This window comes from Macaca thibetana, chromosome 1, assembly GCF_024542745.1.
Source record: "Macaca thibetana thibetana isolate TM-01 chromosome 1, ASM2454274v1, whole genome shotgun sequence".
NCBI classification, from domain to species: Eukaryota; Metazoa; Chordata; class Mammalia; order Primates; family Cercopithecidae; genus Macaca; species Macaca thibetana.
In genome coordinates, this window is record NC_065578.1 from 215,794,164 (window position 1) to 215,806,635 (window position 12,472).

The window sequence follows — 12,472 nt, forward strand, 5'->3', positions numbered from 1 at the left end:
AGAGATGGCAAATTCATTCTTCCTCCATCTTTCGGTTCGATTAAGGCACTCAAGGGATTGGATAATGCCTGTCCTATTGGTGAAGGACATCTGCTTTATTCAGTCTACTGACTCAAACACTAATCTCCTTCAGAAAACCCTTCACAGACACGCCCAGAAATAATGTTCTGCTAGCTAACTAGGCATCCCTTAGCCCAATCAAGTGAACAAATAGAGTTAACCATCAGGCCAGGTACAGGGGCTCACTCCTGTAATTTCTGTGCTTAGGGAGGCAGAAGTGGGTGGATCACTTGAGGAAAGGAGTTTGAGACTAGTCTGGGAAACATGGTGAAACCCCATCTCTACAAATAAATACAAAAATTAGCCAGGCATGGTGGCACATGCCTATAGTCCTAGCTACTCAGGAGGCTAAGGTGGGAGGATCACCTGAGCCTGAGGGGTTTGAGCCTGCAGTGAGCCAAGATCACACAACTGGACCCTAGCCTGGGTGACAGAGTGACACCCTGTCTCGAAAAAAAAAAAAAAATTAACCATCACAAGTTTACCCCTTGTCAACCTGGCACCTATAAACATCTTAAACCATACTTAACTTCCAAAAAAGATAATAACAAGGTCATAATCCTGCCTAACATGATATTAACATTCTGCATATAACTGAAAACGCGCTAATCCCAGGGTGTTTACCTCCCAGAAGAGGAGGTAGTCTTTTAATGATGTTTACTCTTTTCCTGATATTCCATAACTTAAATACTATGATGTAGCATTAACAATACTCAAATACTATATATAAGGTCAGTACATCTTATATGATAAATGAATGAGAGGAAATAAAGCAAACATTTTTGCCTAAAATATGTATGTATACATACAAACACGCTTATTAAAAAATGAGGCCGGGCGCAGTGGCTCAGCCCTGTAATCCTAGCATTTTGGGAGGCCGAGGCAGGTGGATCAGCTGAGGTCAGGAGTTTGAGACCAGCCTGGCCAACATGGTGAAACCGCATCTCTACTAAAAATACAAAAATTAGCCAGGCGTGGTGGTGTGTGCCTGTAATCCCAGCTACTCAGGAGGCTGAGGCAGGAGAATCACTAGAACCCAGGAGGTGGAGGCTGCAGTGAGCCGAGATCGCACCACTGCACTCCAGCCTGGGCGACAGAGTAAGACTCTGTCTCAAAAAAAAAAAAAAAAAAAAAAAATGAGGACATATGGCAATTACAGTCCTTATTCCTATAACTGGCCACACAGTTGCAACTGGTATTTATAAAATGCCGCCTTCTCCTACTATTCATTCTGTATCCCTTTTGACTTCAACACACAACTCAGCAGTCATGGTTCTTTACCGGGTGGAGTGGCCTAAACCTCCATTGCTGAAGGATCTGGACATTAGTAGTCCTGCCTGGATTGGGTTGGGGCATGGTAATGCTGAGAGACATCCTAAGTGGTCCATATCCCAGACATATTCCTCCTTTGTGGAGGAGTGGAGTAGTAGTTCAATTTCCCCTTGCTCGTCCAGATCAACCGCCCCAACCAGCAACATAACTTCCTGCTTAGCTTGCTGACTCAGAGGCATGAGGATCCTAAAATGGCTGCGCAGCAGCGTTAAGTCCAGTCCAGCGGGTTCATTGTGTCTCCTGGTGGAAGCATTCCTCCTTCTGGAACGAAGGTCTCTAGGCCAGCAGAGCATGACATCCTGGGAAACATTTTGCTAATGGGTAAGAGTGAGTGATGCAACTCCCATTTCTACCTCTTGATTCCTGGATCTGTGAATCCTAGCTATGGGAGAGCGAGCACCGTATACCGGACACTGATTCAGAGCATTTGCAGCCTTCTGGAGAACCTTGCTGCAGCCCTGCAAGCTATTGCCACCTAGCTGCACTGCAACTGATTCTTCAAAAGGCTATTCCACAGCTCTATCGAGCCAGTGGCTTCTGGATAGTGAGGAACATCGTAAGACCAAAAATATTCCATGAGATAAGCCCATTGCTGCACTTCTGCTGCTGTAAAGTTTGAATTCTTTAATCAGAAAGCAATGCCATATGGAATACCATGATGGTGGATAAGGCATTCCGTAAGTCCACAGATAGCAGTTTTGGCGGAAGTATTATGTTCAGGAAGACAAATCCACATCCAGAGTATGTGTCTATTTTAGTAAGGACAAACTGCTGCCCCTTCTATGATGGAAGTAATCCAGTGTAACCAACCTGCCACCAGGTAGCTGACTGATCGCTCCAGGGAATGGTGCCATACTGGGGGCCAGGTTGGCCTTGGTGAGTTGAAGTCCATGTTGCTGAGCCCATGTGTAACCTCCTTCCTTGCCACCATGGCTATTTTATTCATGAGCCCGTTGGGTAATGACAGTGTTGGCTGGGGAAAGAAACTGGTATCCACGGAATGGGTCATCCTATCCATCTGATTATTAAAATTCTTCTCTGTTGGCTGGGTGCAGTGGCACATGCCTGTACTCCCAGCACTTTGGGAGGCAGAGGCAGGAAAAACTGCTTGAGCCCAGGAGTTTGAGACCAGCCTGGTCAATATAAAACGTCATCTCTACTAAATAAATGAATAAATAAGCCAGGCATGCACCTGTAGCCCCACTATTCAGAAGGCTGAGGCGGGATGGTGGCTTGAACCCGGGACTTTGAGGCTGCAGTGGGCTATGATCAAACTTCTGCACTCCAGCCTGGGCAACAGAGCATATCTTGTCTCAGAAATACAATTAATTAATTAACAAAATCCTCTGTTGAGGTTCTCTTCAATGAACATTCACATGGGATAGATATCTTTGTGTTTTTTGCCCATTTAGACAGATCTATCCAAATACTGTTCCCTAAATTTCTTTTTTTTTTTTTTTAAATTATAATAGAGCGGCTAGGTGTGGTGGCTCATGCCTGTAATCCCAGCACTTTGGGAGGCTCAGGAGGGTGGATTTGAGGTCAGGAGTTTGAGACCAGCCTGTCCAACATGGTGGAACCCTGTCTCTACCAAAATACAAAAATTAGCTGGGCGTAGTGGCGGGTGCCTGTAATCCCAGCTACTTGGGAGGCTGAGGCAGGAGAATTGCTTGAATCCGGGAGACGGAGGTTGCAGTGAGCCGAGATCATGCCACTGCAGTCCAGCCTGGGAGACAGAGTGAGACTGTCTCAAAAAAAAAAAAAAAAAAAAAATTATAATAGAGATGGTGTTTTGCCATGTTGCCCAGGCTGGTCTTGAACTCCTTTTGTTCTGTCCTTTTTTCTTGGTAAACCAAACCAACGACATAACAACTATTTGAAATTTTACACTAATGTAGAGATTTTGCTGGTCCCCCAAATAAAAACACTATTTCCTTGCAAAACAATCCCCGATTGCAATGGTGGGTCACTCCCAGTTCATCAGATCCCATCAAGCCATGCATTCTCATTACCCACACCTGGGCTAACGACTGCCATTAATGCAAACCCCAGCAAAAAGGGATAAACAGTTTAGCAAAAATCTACACACTCAGCTGGAGTCAGTTCTGTTACATCCGCGGGGTTGCTCTTTTCTTTTGTCCATGCTTATGAACTTGGAATGTCCACACCTGGCTTGACAGAGCAGCACAGGGGCAGCTTGGACCCAACAGAGGCCTGAACTGGGCAGGTTTCCTGACCCAGGAAACCAGGCAGAACAAAGGTGTCCCAGGGTTTCTCTGGAGCAGGAGCAGCAGCACCATGCCTGTCTCCCATCGCCTGGTCTCCTCACTGAGGGGAGGCCTGGAGAAATGGCAGAGTCAGCAGAGAAGAGGGCCCCCATCACAGCGCAGCGATGCCAGCTGGCGTCTTCCTGCTGAAGCCCTCTGGACGGAGGACATGATCCCAATGTTTGGCAGTGATCCACAGAAAACCCTCTGTATGGAGGGGACCCAAACGGGAACCCAAGACTGCTGGTTTCAGCCTCGAGCACCCCTGTTGACACACACCTGCTTGAGGTTTTCAGAGACGAAAGGAGTGTGGAGGAATGGGAGTGATGGGTGCTGCTGCTTCTCAAGCTCCATCTCAGCAGCCCTCTGTAGTTGGAGGACTGGAAGCAGCTGGAAGCTGCTGAAGCCTCTTTGTCTTGTTCTAGGGATGTGGCTGGTGGCATGTTGGAGAGTCCCCTGTGGGGCTTCCAGCCTCAGTCCTGGTCAGCAGGGTGAGTGTGCTACCAGCAGTCATAGGGTATTGGGGGGCTCCAACTCCCAAGGAGGGAAGGGGGGCAGCTTTCCCCGCTGGCCTGAGTGGAGCAGCACCCAGCACACAGACAGGGAGGGCACATCGGTGGGAGCTGGGACAGACACAGCCAGCCCTGAGGGGCTGCTGCTACTGGGCAGGGCCACATCTGAGGCCTCACCCCTACCTCGGGAAAGGGTAAACTGATTCGCATCTTTGCAGTCTGGGAGACGCCACCGCCAGGCATTGATGAACCAGTTACACGTCTGCAGTGCTGACAGGTTGGTCTGACCACAAAGGCTCGGCTTCCCCAGCCCCAGGGGGCAGACATTACAGAGGTGCAAGTATAGCCAGTGCCCGAGGATCTCCACTGACTCCTTGGATAGGTTCCCCCTGAGCTTCCTTTTGCCTGCCAGGGAGAGGAGGCCTTCGTCTTCACCTAGATCACTGTCCAATGTGGTGCCGAGGAGCCAGGCTGGACCTGGGGCAAGCCTTGCAGAGACAGTGGTGAGCCATCTCTACTGACTGCTTCTTGGATGTTCTCCTTGGTCAGGCCCCTTGGCCTGGTACCAGACTCAACCCCTGAAAATCCAGATGAACAAGCAAGGCCCTGTCCTTCACTTGGTGCCGTGACCCTGGGCAAGCGTCCTTCCCTCTCTGAGCCTGAATCCCCTCTTCACTTTTCCTAGCGGTTTTCGGGCCCATGCAGCCTCAGTCTGGGCGTGGGGCATCAAAGGCTGGAGGTGTGACTCACCTACCCAAAGGCTCCCCTACCTGCCATTGACAGATCTGCTGGTCACATGGCCCAAGTGGCAGAGCAGCTTGCACAGCACCCTGGACCTGTTGTAGAGTCTTCTTTTGCCCTGGGCCCCCCTCAAAACTCACAGCTTTCCAGGTCACTCAGTAAATGGCCCAGTGTGACACACCCAAATGAATATGCTGCCTCCAAAAATCCAAAGAGGCCCAGCAGGCACTGTGCCTCTTTCTCGGTTGTGGGAGAAGTCAGATGAAACAACTTAATCTTCACCTTAGAGGGGTATCTCTTACCAAAACAAGTATATGAAAATATCTGGTATCGACTGAAGTGTTTCCATTCCATTGTTGTAATTAACACCACGAATGGACTTCCTAAACTGATTACCCTACTGTGGGAAACAAATTGGATTCCTACTTTGTTGGATTCTCTTTCCTGATTTTAACAATTTGCCATCCCATTCTCTGCCCTGTGATTTTTAAAAAGCTTATTCAATGTTCTGCAGCAATGTGATTGTATGCTGGCTACACTGCTTTTAGAATGCTCTTTCTCATGAAACAAATAAATAAATTTGTTTGAAATGACGTTCTAAGGAAGGAAGGAAGGAGAAAAAAGAGAAAGAAAAGAAAGAAAAAGGGAAAGAAAGAGAGGAAGGAAGGAAGGAAGGAAGAAAGAGAAGAAAGAAAGAGGAAGATATATTTCGACACCACACACCACTGGACCCCTAGAAATTTCACTGAGGTAAAGGTCCCTGAATTTCAGTTGGATTTACTGCACACTCTTTGACATGGTAATGTCTTACCATATGTCTACAGTTATTGCTACTTCTTGCTCACTATGTCCAATCAGCATAATGTCATTAAAGTAATGGACCAGTGTGATATCTTGTGGAAGGTAAGGGTGATCAAGATCCCCATGAACTAAATTATGACCTAGGGCTGGAGAAGTGATATGCCTCTGAGGCAGGACAGTGAAGGTGCACTGCTGGTCATGTCACTGAAAGCAAACTGCTTAGGGTGGGCCTTACGGAGAGGGATGGAGAAAAGGCATTTTCCAAGACAATAGCTGCATACCAGGTAGCAGGGGATGTGCTGATTTTCTCAAGCAATGACACATCTGGTACAGCAGCTGCAATTGGAGTCACCATCTGGTTAAGCTTATGATAATCCACTGTCATTCTCCAAGATCCATCTTCTTCTGCACAGGCCAAATAGTGTTGAATGGGGATGTGGTGGGAATCACCACCCTGTCACAGTTTCCTTAGGTAATGCAGGGTTTCCTCAGCGCAGGAAAGGCTGACGTCACTGTGAGCAGGAACGCCACTGTCACTGGGGTTGGGGAAGTCACTTCCACTGGGATGGGGGGACCGCTGGCAAAAAAGACTCATCAGATTTTAGGGGCTCAATGTCTCCAGCTTTATCTAGGCCTTCCCAAACATCCCCATTTCAATTGACAGGATTCCACTATTTCCTAATTAATGCCTCTGCTTTAAGAGCGGATGCTGTGGGGCTGGAAATTCAACATGTGCTGAAATTCATCAAGTCCCAGGATTTGATTCTCAGCAATTTCAGTGACCTTAGGAGCAATAACCAATGCTATTTTACTCCTTAGTTTTCAAAAAATGTTCAAAAATATAATATACGGAACCCTTGAGGTCGCTTCCTTTTTTTTTTTTTTTTCCTGAGATAGAGTCTCGCTCTGTCACCCAGGCTGGAGTGCAGTGGCACAGTCTCGGCTCACTGCAAGCTCCGCCTCCTGCGTTCACGCCATTCTCCTGCCTCAGCCTCCCGGATAGCTAGGACTACAGGCACACGCTGCCATGCCCAGATAATTTTTTGTATTTTAGTAGAGACGGGGTTTCACCGTGTTGCCCAGGCTGGTCTTGAACTCCTGAACTCAGGCAATCCGCCTGCCTCGGCCTCCCAAAGTGCTAGGATTACAGGCATGAGCCACCTTGCCCGGTCCCCTTGCTTCTTATAAGGAGTTGATTAGGGAGTATCCAAACATGAACTATTAGGGCTCTCTTTACTACTGGATACAGAGTCATCAGCCCCTTTAAATCCAATTAGATTACACAGCAAATTTCAGAAGCCCCAGAAACAATTCAAAAAACTCATTCTTAGAATTTTCTTATTCTAGTACAATTCTTGGTACCAAAATCTGCATTCATTAGGGTTCTCCAAGGAAATAGAACTAATACAATGTGTGTGTGTGTATATACAGATAGATAGATAGATAGATAGATAGATAGATAGATAGATAGATAGATAGATAGACAGACAGACAGATACAAAGAGACTTATGAGGGACTGGCTCACATGAACGCCATGACTGGAAGGTCCCACAATCTACCATCTGCAAACTGGAGGCCAAGGAGAGCTGGTGGTGTAGTTCTAGTCCAAGTCAAAAGGCCTTACAACCAGGGGAGCCAATGGTGTTAAGTCCCAGCCCAAGTTCAAAGGCCGGAGAAGATGAATGTCCCAGCTCAAGCAGAGAGCAAATTCACTATTCCTCTGCCTTTTTGTTCTATTAAATATGTGGACACTCAACAGATTGGATGATGTCCATCTACACTGGTGAAGGCAGTCTTTACAGTTCATTGATTCAAATGCTAATCTCTTCCAGAAACACCCTCACAGACACACCCAGAAACAAGGTTTTAACCCGAGGGACTGGGCATCCCTCATCCCAGTCAAGTTGACATATTACCATCACATAACTTTATCATTTGACATGAGATTTGTCAAAATAGTTATATCCGTAAAATGCAAAAGAGCAATCTTCCTAATTTCCCTTCGAATTTCTTATTTGATCTGTTGGTTAACAGTGTGTTGTTTAATTTCCACGTATTTGTGAATTTTCTAGTTTTCTTTGTTATGGATTTCTAGCTCCATTCCATTGTATTCAGAGAAGATACTCTGTATGGTTTCAGTATTTTTAAACTTGTTTTGTAACCTATCCTCTGTCCTGGACAGTGTTCCATGTGCACTTGAGGAGACTGTGTATTCTGCTATTGTTGGGGGAAGTGTACTATTTAATTTATAATGTTAATTAAGTCCTCTATTTCCTTATTAATGTTCTAAATGTTCTAATAATAATAAATTTTATTATTAAAATGGGGTACTGAAGTTTCTATTATTGTGGAACCATTTCTCCGTTCAAATCTGTGTTTGCTTCATATATTTTGGTGGGGCTCTGTTGCTTGCTGAGTATGAATATGTTTATAATTGTTACATCTTCTTGATGAATTGACCCTTTTATCAACAGATAATTCCCTTGTCTCTTGTAACAGTTTTAAATGTAAAGTCTATTTTGTGTGATAACTTTTTCCATCCTTTCACTTGCAACCTATTTGTATCTTTGGATTAAAGTGAATTGCTTGTAGATAGCATACAGTTGAATTTTTTTTTTTTTTTTTTTTTTTTTGAGACAAAGTCTCGCTGTCACCCAGGCTGGAGTGCAGTGGCGCGATCTCGGCTCACTGCAAGCTCTGCTTCCCAGGTTCACGCCATTCTTCTGCCTCAGCCTCCCAAGTAGCTGGGACTACAGGCACCTGCCACCACGCCTGGCTAATTTTTTTGTATTTTTAGGAGAGACGGGGTTTCACCATGTTAGCCAGGATGGTCTTGATCTCCTGACCTCCTGATCCGCCCACCTCGGCCTTCCAAAGTGCTGGGACTACAGGCGTGAGCCACCGTGCTTGGCCTGAACTATCTTTTATATCTAATTTCCTTCATTACTGCCTTCTTTTGTCCTGAGCTGATTTTTTTTGTAGGGTTCTGTTTAATTTCCTTATCATTTCTTTTGTGTATATATTTTAGATATTTTCTTAATGGTTACCATGATGATTACAATTAACATCCTAAATTTGTAACAATATTATTTTAATTGATACTAACTTCAATAACATACAAAAACTCTGCTCCTATACAGTTCTTTCCTGACCTTATTGTTGTCACAAATTACATTTTTATGCAGTGTACCCAATAGCATAAATTTGTAATTATTTTTTATGCATTTTGCATTTGCCTATTATATCATGTAGAATAAAAAGTGGAGTTGCAAAACAGAAATACATTAATACTGGCTTTTACCTTTTTACCTTTACTGGAGATCTTTATTTCTTCACTCAGCTTGAAGTTACTGGCTAGTTTCCTCTCATTTCAAACTGGGAGACTCCCTGTAGCTCTTCCCCTGTAGCTTTTTTTTGTTTGTTTGTTTGTTTGTTTTGAGACAGTCTTGCTTTGTCACCCAGGCTGGAGTGCAGTGGGGTGATCTCAGCTCACTGCAACCTCTACCTCCTGGTCAAGTGATTCTCCTGCCTCAACCACCCCAGTTGCTGGGATTACAAGCACCCACCACCACACCTAATTTTTTTTTTGTATTTCTGGTACAGACGGAGTTTCACCATGTTGGCCACGCTGGTCTCAAACTCCTGGCTTCAAGTGATTCATATCCCTTGGCCTCCCAAAGTGTTGGAATTACAGGTGGGAGCCACTGCACCTGGACATGTAGCACTTCTTGATGGGAAAGGCCTATGGGTAATATTCTTCCTCCACTTTTGTTTATCTACTTATGTCTTAATTTCTCCTTCATATTTGAAGGATAATTTTGTCAAATATTCTTAGTTCTTTCTTTTAGTACACTAAGTAAATGTTATCCCTTTTTTTTTTCTGGCCTCTATGATTTTTGTAAGAAATCAGCTTTTAATCTTACTGAGGATCCCTTCTACATGATGAATAACTTCTCTCTTGATGCTTTCAAGATGCTCCATCTTTGTCTTTTGATAGTTTCATTATGCATCTCATTGTAGATCTCTTTTGTGTTTATTCTACTTTGAATGCACTGAGCTTCTTGGATTTGTAGATTCATGCCTTTCATCAAATTTTGGAACTTTTTGATGAACTATTTCTTCAAATATTCTTTCTGCCTCTTTCTGGGACTCCCATAATGCATGTTGGTCCACTTGATGGTAGGCTCCCTTAGGCTTTGTTCACTTTTCTTCATTTTCCTTTCTGCTCCTCAGATTGAATAATTTCAGTTGTCCTGTCTTCAAGTTCACTGATTCTTACTTCTACCTGCTCAAATCTTCTGAATTCCTTTAGTAAATTTTTTCATTTTAGTCACTGTACTTTTCAACTCCAGAATTTCTATCTGGTTCCCTTTCATCATTTCTCTTCTTGGATATTCTTTTGTTCATACATCATTTTTCTGGTTTCCTTTAGTTCTTTGAGCATATTTGAGACAGCTGATTTAAAGTCCTTGTCTAGTAAGTCTGAGGTGTCATCTTTCTGAGGGATGGCTTTAGTCTTTTTATTTCGAGTAGATCATACTTTCCTGTTTCTTTGCAGTTTGTTGCTGTTATTGAAAATGGACATTTGAATATTATAATGTGGAAACTCTGTAAATCAGTTTTTCTTTTCCCTAGGGTTTGCTGTTGATTATTGAAGGCTAAGATTGTATTACTGATTTTTCGAACCTTTTTTTGTTTTTGTTTTTGCAAAAACTGTACTCCTTATTGTATTAGTTACTGAAGTCTCTGTTCCTTTAGTTTGTGTTCGGCTACTGCTTTGACAAAGATTTTCTTAAATACTAGGATTACATACACACACACACATACAAAGCTCTGGGCTCAGGGATTCCAACTCTGCCTCAGCCTTCTCTTCTCGCACTAAACCTAGAGATCAGCCAAAGGTGAGAGTTTAGGATCTTCTCAGGTCTTTTCTGGGCATGCGTCCTGCCCTGAGCACGTATATGGCTTTCTATATTCCCTAATTTACACTTTTGAACGACCTAATTTCTCAAATAAACTCTCCTCTGTTCTTCCTCCCAGGCTTTAGATTGTGTATTATATGCCTCAACTGTATATCATCTTTTGCTCCAAGCAGTTGTGGTTTTTTTGTTCTCCCTATAATGTTTCCAAGCAATGCTCACCACTTTTCCATCCTAGGTGAATTCTGAGTTAGGTAAAACACAGATGGGCACTATGTGTCAGCCCTTCAGGTAGCCACAGAGAGGTTAAAATAGAAAAACCACAATAATTTGCAAATAAGGTCTGCTCTGCTCCCTTTAGAACCAGAGACCAGGCACATTGGCAATGCAGGTTGCTTTCTTCAAGATTGCCATTGACCTGGAAACGGGATGGGCAAGGACAAGTAAAAACACCACACAGCTTTCCTACCATTTTTAATTTGCCTTCTTCTTGATTTGTTGTTTGCCTGATTGATGTAAACCTGTGTTTTCCAGAGTTCTGACAAAGTTCATTCTGACAGTTCCTATTTGTTTTTTGCTGATTCTGTGGAGAAATGGGTATCTGGAGCTGAAACTCTGCCATTTTTCTGATGCCAGCCCCAAAATTTATATCAAACGCAAAAGACCCAGAATAGCAAAGTCAATCTTGAAAAGAACAAAACTGGAGGGCTTGTACTCCTCAATTTCAAAACACGCTATAAAGCCACAGTATCAAAACAGTGTGGTGCTGGTATAAGAACAGAGGGGCAAAGGCATTTCAATGGGAAAAGAATAGTATTTTCAACTAATGGTGTGAGGACAAGTAAACATCTATAAACAACGAGATAAACTAAGACTTTTACCTTGCATCACATGAAAATTAACTCAACATGGATCAAAGACGATTTTGTGAAATGGTCTTTCACATGTGAAAGTTTAAACTATACATTTTTTTAGAATACAACATCAAATAAAACTTTTAATGACCTTGGATTAGGCAGATTCCTTAAATGTGACACCAAAAACCACCTAGGTAAGGAAAAACTGATAAATTGGATTTGACTGAAATTTAAAACTTTTGTACTTCAAAAAACATCACCAAGACAATGAAATGGCAAGCCACAGACTAGAAAAAAAATTTGCAAATTAGATCTAATACAGAATCTGAATCTAGAATGTATAATGACTTCTTATATAATTAAAAAACAACCAATTTAAAAATGGGCAAAATATTTGAATAAACATCGCCAAGGATATATAAATAGACATTAAAAATGCTAAAACATCATTAGTCATATTAGGGAAACACAAATTAAAACAAGAAACCAACAGTTCATACCCACTAGAATGGTTATAATCAAAAGATACATAATAACAAGTATTGATGAGGATGTAAAGAAATGGAAATTCTTATACATTGTTGGTGGGAATGTAAAGTGATGCAGTCACTTTGGAAATTTCTTTTAAACGTTAAACATAAATGTATGATCTGACCCAGAGATTCCATTCCTAGATATCTACCCAAGAGAAACAAAAACCTATGTCCACACAAAGACTTAAATGCAAATGCTCACAGCAGTACTATCATAATATAAAAAAAAACCCTGAAAATAACTCAAGTTTCTATGAACAGATGAAGAAAATGTGGTATATCCATATAATAGAATATTATTCAGCATTAAAAAAGGAATGAAGCACATGGTATTGTTTCAAAAGATATTAAAAAATCCAGCTAGATGCAAAAAGATTAAATATTGTGATTTCATTTATGTGAAATGTCCAAGAAAGGCAACTCTATTGAGACAAAAAGTAGACTTGTGA

At 42.8% G+C, this 12,472-nt stretch overlaps 2 pseudogenes across 1 annotated transcript in view; one reads left to right on the forward strand and one right to left on the reverse strand.

The window, feature by feature from the left end:
• LOC126951160 (40S ribosomal protein S2-like) overlaps nucleotides 1–12,472 on the forward strand; it is a 375,530-nt pseudogene that overhangs the window by 14,868 nt on the left and 348,190 nt on the right. The gene's annotated exons all lie outside the window — the stretch shown is intronic.
• Nucleotides 3,195–5,266, reverse strand: LOC126958991 (homeobox protein TGIF2-like; annotated as a pseudogene).